Consider the following 13,197-nt stretch of genomic DNA (forward strand, 5'->3'; position numbering starts at 1 on the left):
GTATCAACTGGATTCATGCTCTTAAGTAATTATTCCTCAAAGCTTGCTTATTTGCATGTAATGTATACTGATTTTGTACTGTCACTCAACGTGTGTTTTGGTTTTAATGTCATATTGCCAATTGTCCCTTTTTTAGGCAGACCACACAAAATTGATAACGTTTGTAAATTTCTTACATATGTACAGCCTTGGGAATGCCTACAGTAAATATACTAGAAACAAGATATTAATCTTCTTCTGTGTCGCTATAAGCTGTTCTGTTCCTATAATTATAGAATATAAGGCATTCAATCTCTTTTTAAAAGCAGATTATAAATTCTTCAAAAATCAAATTTATTATTCTACTGCTCCCAAAACGTTTAAAAAATGACAGGTTTGATATTCCAGAATAAACATTAAAAGGATGCCTCTATCAGATCTGGAATGACTCCAACGCTTTGTCCTTGACATCCCAGGTCGATTTGAAAAACACATGTTCTACTTCTTCTCAAGCTAGTAATTATTGTGAGAAGATACATGAAGAAGTAAATATATAATCGCCCTTCATTAAAGTTCCAACTCCTATCTATGTACCATCAGATTGAATTACGTATGTTTACATCCAACTTCGGTTGGGAAAAAAATAAGTCTACATAAGATTCATTATTTTTTTTTCTGAACTTATGTCAGGTTTAATTATATAAGCAAATAATATTGCTGGGAGTTGAAAAAGGCAAGCACTTTATCATGGGGGATCAATTTGAATTCTTCTTTATTGGTACCAAAAATGTGTTAATTTTCCTCAGAGTAATGCCGAAAATAAAAGAGAAATAATTCGCGAAAATAAAATGGGTGAAAAATCTATTTTTTTTAAATCTAGGGGGGAGGAGCAGTTTTGGCTTTGTCATTTTTTTAATGACAATACGAAATTTTTTTGGCAATTTAGGGGGAAGCAAAAACTGGGAGGAGGGGATTGTCCCCCTGTCCTTCCCCATTGGCACTTCCGTATGTGGCACATGCTGATAAAAGGGATTAGACTGCAGCCCACCAGTTTACAGTACCTTAAAAAAGTACGATAGTTGTCATTAGACATTTCTAATAAATCAGTATCCTCTTTTTCCCCTCCTGCTTCTCAGTCATTGTTTCTTATCTCTGTCACCCTCTCTCTCTCTTTCCTTGTCTACAGTTTCCCATCCCTCCTCTCTTCGTCTAAAGTTTAAAATGCCTTTTACTTTGATTGGATTGATCGTTTCTGTATATATTAAAGAAAAAAAGTTTTTCTTTCAACTGAAAGTAAGGAGCAGCATTATAACTTAAAAAAAAAACGAAGGAACAGAAGGAACAGACCACTAAAATTATTAAGTGCTCTACGACAGCTTTCTATTCCAATTAAATGGTCATTTTTTTCCAGTAGTGGTTCTTAAGGAATTGGGAAAAACAGCCAAACTTTAGTGTTAAGAGTGAGGAGCTGAGGGAGCAAAGCTCCCCTCATATACAGAATAATTTCTTTTAGTTTGAAGTTTTAATGTTGCTCCTTACTTTCAGTTCACAAAACCTATGTTTTTAAATTAATTTATAACTGTTTTTCAAATCATACCCAGGCCTAACACGGATGTGATGTGGGGTAGCAGCTCTAAAAAACCCCAATTTACTGCTTTTAAATTGTATATATTAATAATTGCAAATTGATTGGTAGTGCCCTTTTTTCTTTTTTACCGTTTAAGACTTAAAATGTTGGATTGCAATTGAAATTTTCGACAATTTATTTTTTGTCAAAACTTTCGACGAACAATATTCTTTTTGAATAAGTTTCTAATATTATGCTCACTACAAAGTTTTGGGTGGATGAAGGGGGAATTATTTTCCATAAGAATAGAAATTTGGCGTGACTTTTGATTTTCCACGTGGCTGCAGCCATCTCGAGCTCTCATATGCTTCAATACATTGAGTATAAAACATAAAATCGCGAAGAAAGGAAGAAAACGAGGACAATTAACTGGCATTAAATGGCAATTAATTGGCATTATAGGATATTTGGGCATTAAAATGCACTCTTTGAGGCATCTGTCCCAACCACCAACCTTCCTTCATTAATGCTGATGCACAATTACACACCCCTGTAAATAATTTTTACGAAATTTGAAGCAAATCAGTTTAGTTAAATGAAGCTTTAAAATAAATGTCAGAAAAATTTGTCCGCAACAAGAAGGGAGGTATCAGACCGCAGCACCCTTATTCAGGCTTATGTTAAAAGAATGCAGATTAGAGATTAGTTTCTAAACGCTCTCCCCCCTCTCCCCACACCCATTTCTGTATTACCTGAAGACTCATGGATGTTTTGAAAATTTAGGCTTTGAAGTGCGCTATTTTAACCATCTGCCCCCCCCCCTCTCCGCCTAAAAACGACCCACATCCCCTCCTTCATAATAGCAGATGCCAATTATACATCACTAAACATAATTTCACGTTTTTGATACTTTTAATTCGATTGATGATCTCAGAATGGTTAATCAATAGCAACTTTGTCCTCTTCGCGGCAAATTCGCAGTTTGGTGCCACATAATGGCAGAATATCCTGCTTTCCCTTGGCAAAATATTTTTGGTACCTTAAAAAGGGCACTAAAACTTTGAAATTCTGTTAAAATAATCCCTCTCCCAATCTTCTAGGACCATCGGTGCAATGCGATCACCTCTGGGAAAAATGCAGCAGTAATATTTCCTCTTTGAAACAGAAGGCAAAATTCCACAGTTTCGCAGATAGGAGTGTGAAACTTCCGCAGTAGGGGTTCTCTGATTTGCTGAAACTATTGTTGTGGTTTTCATCAAGATCCCTTCCCTTTTTCGGGGTGTTTCCGCCCTTAAAAACGAAAAAAAAATAAGTCAAATTTTTTGGCGCTCGTAACTTTTGACGGTAACATTAAACTTGATGAATTTCGTCAAAAAGTTCGTGGTAGCAAACTGTAAGTAAGGAGCGAGTCGGCTCAATAAGTAGTGTAGGTATAATATATACAACGAGGGTGTCCCACCATATAGCTATAATATTCACAACGAGGGTGTCCACCATATAGCTATAATGATAAGTAGCGGACAGTACTCCCGCCATACAAGCAGACAGGACAATGACCGGATTCAACCTACCATGAAAATTCGTGCTGATCACAAAACCATGGTTTTGGGTCATGGCCGTTAACATATCTAATGTTAAACATGATTCTTCATTATGGTATGATTACAGGCGTTGACAGAAATGAAAATGGTAAACGATCTGAGGGAATGCTAACTCCTATTCAGAGATACATATTTTTTTTTATTTGGGCAATTCTCAACTGTGTTCAGTAGAATACACAACTACCATTTGAACAGTGATGTTAAGTCCCCTCACCCCAACCCCAAGACCCCTTCCCCAACTTTTTGCCACCCCCCCCCCAAATTTTTGCCCCCCCCCCCAACTCCTGCCCCTAACTCTCCCCTCCCCAACCCCCTGCTAACCCCCTCACCCTCCAACCCCCCTCCCTCCGACTCCCCCGCCCACTTTTTTTTACATATTTTTTCAACTTTTTTACATCTCTTAGAATGACATGTAACACACTTAAAACAAAAAAAAATCACATTTAATATTTTCCAAATTCAAAATGAGAATGATATAGAAATGTTAGTCATGACTTTTACTATTAGAAAAATACTGTTTGTATTAGTAGTTTTTTTTAACTAATTTTTTTTTTGGACTTCGAAATTATTCAACTTAATTTTTTTTCTTTTTCTAACAGTTTGTTTTTACTTTTTTTTGTGAAATAGCATTATTAAGGATATCAGATGCATTTTGACAATATATAACGCTATTTCTCAAAAGTAAAAGCTAAGCTCCTCAAAATGTTTTAACATTGCTAAGTATATCAGATGTATTTTGAACCTATCCATCGTTTTCTCTCTCGACTAAATGATAATCTCCTCGAGATGATTTAACCCTGATAAGGATATCAAATGCATTTTTTCCACATCCATCCCTCTTTCTCAAAACTAAAAGCTAAGTTCCTCAAAATGATCTAACATTCCTTAAGATGTCATATGCATTTTGACCCTATGCATCCTTATTTCTCTTGCCTAAATGATATGTTCCTCAAAATGATCTAACATTACTAAAGATATCAGATGTATTTTGACCATATACGTTCTTGTTTCTCACAACTAAAAGCTAAGTTCCTAAAAATAATCTAACATTGCTAAGGATATCAGATGCATTTGACCCCATGCATCCTTTTTTCTTTCAACTAAATGATAAGTTCCTCAAAATAATCTACCATTGCTAAGGATATCAGAAGCATTTTTTCCACGTCCATCCTTGTTTCTCTAAATTAAAAGCTAAGTTCCTAAAAATGATCTAACACTGCTAATGATATCAGATACATTTTGACCCTATGCATCTTTGTTTCTCTCAACTAAATGATAAGTTCCCAAAAATTATCTAACATTGATAGGAATATCAGAAGAATTTTGTCAACATCCATCCTTGTTTCTCAAAACTAAAAGCTAAGTTCCTCAAAATAATGTAACATTGCTAAAGATATCAGATGCATTTTGACCCTATGCATCCTTTTTTCTCTCAACTAAATGATAATTACCTCAAAATGATCTAACATTGCTAAGAACATCAGATATATTTTGAACCAATGTATCCTTTTTTCTCTCAACTGAATGCTGAAATCATCAAAATAATCTACGATTGCTAAGGATATGAGATGCATTTTGACAATATGTATCCTTCTTTAACAAAACTAAAATCTAAGTTCCTCAATATGATCTAACATTGTTAAGGATATCATATTTATTTTGACCCTATGCATCCTTGTTTCTCCCAACTAAATTATAAGTTCTTCAAAATGATCTAACATTGCTAAGGATATCAGAAGCATTTTGTCCACATCCATCCTTGTTTCTCTAAATTAAAAGCTAAGTTCCTAAAAATGATCTAACACTGCTAATGATATCAGATGCATTTTCACCCTATGCATCTTTTTTTCTCTCAACTAAATGATAAGTACCCAAAAATCATCTAACAATGATAGGAATATAAGAAAGATTTTCTCAACATTCATCCATGTTTCTTAAAAGTAAACGCTTAGTTTCTCAAAATAATGTGAAATTGCTAAAAATATCAGATGCATTTTGAAAATATGTATCCTTGTTTCTCAAAACTAAAAGCTCAGTTCCTCATAATGATCTAACATTGCTACGAATATGAGATTCATTTTGACAAAATGTATCCTTGTTTCTCAAAACTAAAAGCTAAGTTCCTCAAAGTAATCTAATATTGCTAAGTATATCAGATGCATTTTGACCCCATCCATCCTTGTTTCTCAACTAAATGTTAAGTTCCTCAAAATGATCTAACACTGCAAAGAATATCAGATGCATTTTGTCCACATCCATCCTTGTTTCTCAAAACTAAAAGCTAAGTTCCTTAAAATGATCTAAAATTGCTAAGGACACCAGAATATCGGATGCATTTTGACCCTACGTATCCATGTTTTCTGTCAACAAAATGGTAAGCTCCTAAAAATGATTTAAAATTGCTAAGGCCATCAGATGTATTTTGACCACAAGGATTCATGCTTCTCAAAAATCAAAGCGAAGTTCCTCTAAAGGATCTAACATTGCTAAGGATATCAAATACGTTTTTAGCTTATGCATTCTCGTTTTTCTCGAATAAAGGATACTTACCTCAAAATGATCTAACATTGCTAAGGACATCAGATGCATTTTGACCCTATGCATCCTTTTTTCTCTCAACCCATCTGGTATCCTTAGCAATGTTAGATCATTTTGAGGAACTTAGCTTTTAGTTTTGAGAAACAAGGATGGATGTTGTCAAAATGCATCTGATATCCTTAGCAATGTTAGATCATTTTTAGGAACTTATAATTTTGTTGACAGAAACAAGGATACGTAGGGTCAAAATGCATCTGATATTCTGGTGTCCTTAGCAATGTTAGATCATTTTGAGGAACTTAGCTTTTTGTTTTGAGAATCAAGGATGTTAGTGGTCAAAATGCATCTGATTTCTTTAGCAATGTTAGATGATTTGAGGAACTTATCATTTAGTTGAGAGAAACAACGATGCATAGGGTCAAAATGCATCTGGTACCCTGATCAATGTTAGATCATTTTGAGGAACATAGTTTTTAGTTTTGAAGAACAAGGCTAGATGTGAAGAGACTGTTTCTGTTATTCTTAGCAATGTTAGATGATTATGAGGAACTTATCATTTAGTTGAAAGAAACAAGGGTGCATAGGGTCAAAATAAATATGATATCCTTAGCAATGTTAGATCTTTTTGAGGAACTTGACTTTTAGTTTTGAGAAACATGGATAATTATTGTCAAAATGCATTTGATATCCATAGCAATGTTAGATCATTTTGAGGAACTTAGCTTTTCGTTTTGAGAAACAAGGATACATATTGTCAAAATGCTTCTGATATCCTTAGCAATGTTAGATCATTTTGAGGAACTTATCATTTAGTTGAGAGAAACAAGGATGCATAGGGTCAAAATGAATCTGATATCCTTAGCAATGTTAGACCATTTTGAGGAACTTAACTTTTAGTTTTGAGAAAGAAGGATGTATGCGGACAAAATGTATCTAATATCTCTAGCAATATTAGATCATTTTGAGGAACTTATCATTTAGTTGAGAGAAACAGTAATGAGTAGGATCAAAATGCATCTGATATTCTGATGTACTTAGCAATGTTAGTTCATTTTGAGCAACTTAGCTTTTATTTTTGATCAACAATGATGCATGTGGTCAAAATGCATCTGATATCTCTAGCAATATTATATCATTTTTAGAAACTTATCATTTAGTTGAGAAAAACATAGATGCATGTGGTCAAAATGCATCTGATATCTTTAGCAATGTTAGATAATTTTGAGGAACTTATCATTTCATTGAGAGAAACATGGATGCATAGGGTCAAAATGCATCTGATAGCCTTAGCAATGTTAGATCATTTTGAGGAACTTAGCTTTTATTTTTATGCAATAAGGAAGCATATGGTGAAAAAGCATCTGATATCCTTAGCAAGGTTTGATCTTCATAAGGCGCTTATGATTTAGTTTAGAGTAACAAGGATTCATGGATTCAAAATATATCTGATGGTCTTAGTAATGTTCGATGATTTTGATGAACTGAGCTGTTCTTTTTGAAAACAATGATGCATGTGGTCAAAATGCATCTGATATGTTTAGCAATGTTAGATGATTTTGAGGAACTTATCATCTAGTTGAGAGAAACAACGAAGCATAGGGTCAAAATGCATCTGATAGCCTTGGCAATGTTAGATCATTTTGAGGAACTTAGATTTTATTTTTGAGAAACAAGGATGCTTGTTAAAATACAAAATACATCTAAAGTCCTTATCAATTTTAGATCATTTTTAGGAACTTATCATTTTTTGACAGAAACAAGGATACGTAGGGTCAAAATGCATCCGATATTCTGGTGTCCTTAGCAATGTTAGATCATTTTGAGGAACTTAGCGTTTAGTTTTGAGAAACAAGGATGGACGTGGACAAAATGCATCTGATATTCTTTGCAGTATTAGATCATTTTGAGGAACTTATCATTTAGTTGAGAGAAACAAGGATGGATAGGGTCAAAATGCATCTGATATACTTAGCAATATTAGAATATTTTGAGAAACTTAGCTTTTAGTTTTGAGTAACAAGGTTACATATTGTCAAAATGAATCTCATATTCGTAGCAATGTTAGATCATTATGAGGAACTGAGCTTTTAGTTTTGAGAAACAAGGATACATATTTTCAAAATGCATCTGATATCCATAGCAATGTTACACCATATTGAGGAACTTAGCTTTTAGTTTCGAGAAACAAGGATGGATATTGACAAAACTCTTCTGATATTCCTATCAATGTTAGATAATTTTTGGGAACTTATCATTTAATTGGGAGAAACAAGGATGCAGAGGGACAAAATAAATATGATATCCTTAGCAATATTAGATCATTTTGAGAAAATTAGCTTTTAGTTTTGATAAAGAAGGATACATATTTTCAAAATGCATTTCATATCCTTAGCAATGGTAGATTATTTTGAGGATTTTATCATTTAGTTGAGAGAAAAAAGGATGCATAGGGTCAAAACATATCTGATGTTCTTAGAAATATTAGATGATTTTGATGTAAGTATCCTTTATTTGAGAGAAACGAGAATGGATAGGGTAAAAACGTATCTGATAGCCTTAGCAATGTTAGATGATTTTGAGGAACTTAGCTTTTATTTTTGAGAAACAAGGATCCTTGTGGTCAAAATGCATCTGATATTCTGGTGTCCTTAGCAATTTTAGATCATTTTTAGGAACTTAGCTTTTAGTTTTGAGAAACAAGGATGGATGTGGACAAAATGCATCTGATATTCTTTGCAGTATTAGATAATTTTGAGGAACTTATCATTTAGTTGAGAGAAACAAGGATGGATAGGGTCAAAATGCATCTGATATACTTAGCAATATTAGATTATTTTGAGGAACTTAGCTTTTAGTTTTGAGAAACAAGGAAACATATTGTCAAAATGAATCTCATATTCGTAGCAATGTTAGATCATTATGAGGAACTGAGCTTTTAGTTTTGAGAAACAAGGATACATATTTTCAAAATACGTCTGATATTCTTAGCAATGTTAGATCATTTTGAGGAACTAAGCTTTTACTTTTGAGAAACAAGGATGAATGTTGACAAAATTCTTCTGATATTCCTATCAATGTTAGATAATTTTTGGGAACTTATCATTTAGTTGAGAGAAACAATGATGCATAGGGTCAAAATGCATCTGATATCATAAGCAGTGTTAGATAATTTTTAGGAACTTAGCTTTTAATTTAGAGAAACAAGGATGGATCTGGACAAAATGCTTCTGATATCCTTAGCAATGTTAGATCATTTTGACGAACTTATAATTTAGTTGGGAGAAACAAGGATGCATAGGGTCAAAATAAATATGATATCCTTAGCAATATTAGATCATATTGAGGAACTTAGCTTTTAGTTTTGATAAACAGGGATACTTATTTTCCAAATGCATCTGATATCCTTAGCAATGCTAGATTATTTTGAGGATCTTATCATTTAGTCGAGAGAAAAAAGGATGCATAGGGTCAAAATGCATCTGATGTCCTTAGAAATGTTAGATCATTTTGAGGAACTTATCATTTATTTGATAGAAACGAGAATGAATAGGCTAAAAATGCATTTGATAGCCTCGGAAGTGTTGGATCCTTTTGAGGAACTTAGCTTTGAGTTTTGAGAAACATGGATCCTTGTGTTCTAAATATATCAGATGTCTTTAGCAATTTTAAATCATTTTTAGAAACTTATCATTTTGTTGAAAGAAGCAACGATATGTATGGTCAAAATGCATCTGATATTCTGGTGTCCTTAGCAATTTTAGATCATTTTGAGGAACTTAACTTTTAGTTTTGAGAAACTAGGATGGATGTGGAAAAAAAGCATCTGACATTCTTTACAGTGTTAGATATTTTTGAGGAACTTAAAATTTAGTTTAGAGATACAAGCATATATAAGGTCCAAATATATCTGTTATACTAAGCGATTTTATATCGTTTTGAGGAACTTAGCTTTTAATTCTGAAAAACAAGGATACATATTGTCAAAATGAATTTCATATTCGTAGCAATGTTAGATCATTATGAGGAACTGAACTTTTAGTTTTGAGAAACAAGGATACATATTTTCAAAATACATCTGATATCCTTAGCAATGTTACATCATTTTGAGGAACTTAGCTTTTAGTTTTGAGAAACAAAAATGGATGTTGACAAAATTCTTCTAATATTCCTATCAATGTTAGATAATTTTTGGGAACTTATCATTTAATTGAGAGAAACAAAGATGCATAGGGTCAAAATGCATCTGATATCATTAGCAGCGTTAGATCATTTTTAGGAACTTAGCTTTTAATTTAGAGAAACAAGGATGGATATGGAAAAAATGCTTCTGATATCCTTAGCAATGTTAGATTATTTTGAGGAACTTATCATTTAGATGAGAGAAAAAAGGATGCATAGGGTCAAATGCATCTGATATCCTTAGCAATGTTTGATTATTTTTAGGAACTTAGCTTTTAATTGTGAAAAACAAGAATGTATATGGTCAAAATACATCTGATATCTTTAGTAATGTTTGATCATTTTGAGGAACATATCATTTAGGCACGAGAAATAAGAATACATGGGGTCAAAATGCATATGATATCCTAAGGAATGTTAGATCATTTTGAGGAACTCAGCTTTTAGTTTTGAAAAAGAAGGATGGATGTGGACAAAATGCATTTGATATCCTTATCAGGGTTAGATCATCTTGAGGAGCTTATCATTTAGCTGAGAGAGAGAAGGATGGATAGGGTCAAAATGTATCTGATATACTTAGCAATGTTAAAACATTTTGAGGAACATAGCTTTTAATTTTGAGAAACATCGTTACATATTGTCAAAATGCATCTGATATCCTTAACAATGCTATGTCAAAAAAAAGTAAAAACAAACTGTTAGAAAAAAAAATTAAGTTGAATAATTTTGGTCAAAAAAAAATTAGTTAAAAAAAAGTGCTACTACAAACAGTATTTTTCTAATAGTAAAAGTTACGACTAACATTTCCATATCATTCTCATTTTGAATTTAGAAAATATTAAATGTGATTTGTTGTTTTAAGCGTTTTACATGTCATTCTAAGAGATGTAAAAAAAAGTTGAAAAAATATATGTTAAAAAAAGGGGGGTCGGAGGGAGGGGGGTTGGAGGGGGGGGGGTTAGCAGGGGGTTGGGGAGGGGGGTTAGGGGCAGGAGTTGGGGGGGAGGCAAAAAGTTTGGGGGGTTGCAAAAAGTTGGGGTGAGGGGGTCCTTGGGGTTTGGGTATGGGGACCTAACATCACTGTTCAAATGGTAGTTGTGTATTATACCGAACACAGTTGAGAATCGCCCAAATAAAAAAAAATATGTATCTCTGAATAGGAGTTAGCATTCCCTCAGATCGTTTACCATTTTCATTTCTGTCAACGCCTATAATCATACCATAATGAAGAATCATGTTTAACAATAGATATTTGAACGGCCATGACCCAAAACCATGGTTTCGTGAACAGCACGAATTTTCATGGTAGGCTGAATCCGGTCATTGTACTGTCTGCTTGTATGGCGGGAGTACTGTCCGCTACTTATCATTATAGCTATATGGTAGACACCCTCGTTGTAAATATTATAGCTATATGGTGGGACATCCTCGTTGTATATATTATACCTACACTACTTCAATAGTAACTGATAAAGAAAAGTCGGCTCAATAAAACGAAATTTCAATATCAATAGATACATAAAAAAAATCAGCTTATTATGCTGTTTCCAAATATTTTAGTGCTACCTATCAAAAGCTACGAGCTTGAGAAAATTTGACTGATTTTCCTAAAATGGGGAAAAAAAAACCTAAAAGACAAAGAATCTTCACATTATCAGATTCAGTGTACCAGAGAGCCGTACTATAGAAGTTTCAAGCTCCTATATACAAAATATGAAATTTTACATTTTTTCCCGGAAGAAAGATCACGGATGAGTGTTTATTTATTTAATTTTTTTTCCAGTGGTGATCGAATCGAAATATTACTCCTAGAAGATCGGGAGAGGGTGCATTCGAACGAAAATTGAAAGTTCTAGTGGCTTTTTTATGTAACCGAAAGATTAAAGAGCATCTAGCCCCCTCCCACGCCCCTTTTCCTCCCATAATTGTCAGATCAAAATTTTGAGATGGTCATTTTGTTCAGCATAGTTGAAAGATCCAATAACTATGCCTTTAGGGGTAACAGGACCCCCCCCCCAATGTCCGTTGGTGGATACCTTTAAGTTAAGAAATTTGCCAATTGTTTACGCATTGTATTTGCTATTGGAAAGCATACATACATGTTTCGGGGAAGAGGGATTTTGTGCTTGGGTTGGTTTCCATAGAGAGAATTTTCCGTGGGGAGGGAGATTTCTGGGGTGGGGTGAACTTTCCAGGGGAAATTCCAAACTGGAGAGATTTGACAGAATTCCTATAGGAAATTCTTTTTATTTGTCTTACTTTCTCTTTGCTAGCTCAATTTTGTATGTAGAAATGTTCTGGGGAATTATCCGTTTGTTTTTTTTTAGCATGTTTGGATTTCCGGAAAACGAATAGAAATTAAATTTTTTTTCAAATGCAAGTACACTACGGAGAATTTTTCAGACTAAGTCGTCCCCAAGAAATATTACAGGGGGCGGATTTTCAACGAGGATAGAACTGTCCGGAGGGAGTTTTACAGGGGGGTGGTGGATTTTGCGTGGAAGTAAATTTTCACGGAGGTGTTTCCGGTGAGGGGGATGGTCTATGAAGGGTGAACTAGATTTACCGGCATTATTTGAAAGACAATCAGAATTTATATAAACAACAAGTTTTTTTTTCAAATAAAAGTAAAGAGCAACAATTACAACTCAAAACGAACAGAAATTATTCCGTGAATTAGGAAGTTGTCTCCCTTATCAAAATCTTGCTCTTTGCGCTAAAGTTTGACTGTTTGTCAGCTTTTTTAAGAGTGACTCCTGAAACACAAGGGCCGTTTCATTAGAATAGGAAGCTTTTTTAAAAGCACTAAAAGCCTTAGCGTAAACAGTAAGGTATTGAGGAGAGGGCAGCCCCTTCATATCGGAATAATTTCTGTTCGTTTTGAGTTTTAATGTTGCTCCTTACTTTCAGTGAATAAAAACTTAGTTTTTCATTTTATATCATACAAGCACAAGTCAATTCTTTCGGCATATTAATTGTTATCAAAATTGTTTTTTAAAGTTTGGCTATTATTGGCCCGAGTCGCCCTTTACTTACAGTTCACTATCACAAACTGTTCGATACCTTCAAGATAATTGTTTGCTTGACTACTTGTATTTGACCAATGGTGTAATACCAAGGCCGTATCTAGGGGGGGGGGGTAGGGGTGTTTGAACACCCCCCCCCCTACTCGAAATGTTTGTCGGACTCGTAAAAACGTAAGAAAAATGAACATAATTTTTTTTTTTTTTTTTTTATAGTTTTATTTGTAACCCCCCCCCCTCCGAAAAAAATCCTGGATGCGGCCCTGTGTAAAACGCTTTACTTTGTCGAAGGGGCACATTGTAGGCTATG

Source organism: Artemia sp. Qi Xiang Cuo, chromosome 7, assembly GCF_049724085.1.
Source record: "Artemia sp. Qi Xiang Cuo chromosome 7, ASM4972408v1, whole genome shotgun sequence".
Lineage (NCBI taxonomy): Eukaryota > Metazoa > Arthropoda > Branchiopoda > Anostraca > Artemiidae > Artemia > Artemia sp. Qi Xiang Cuo.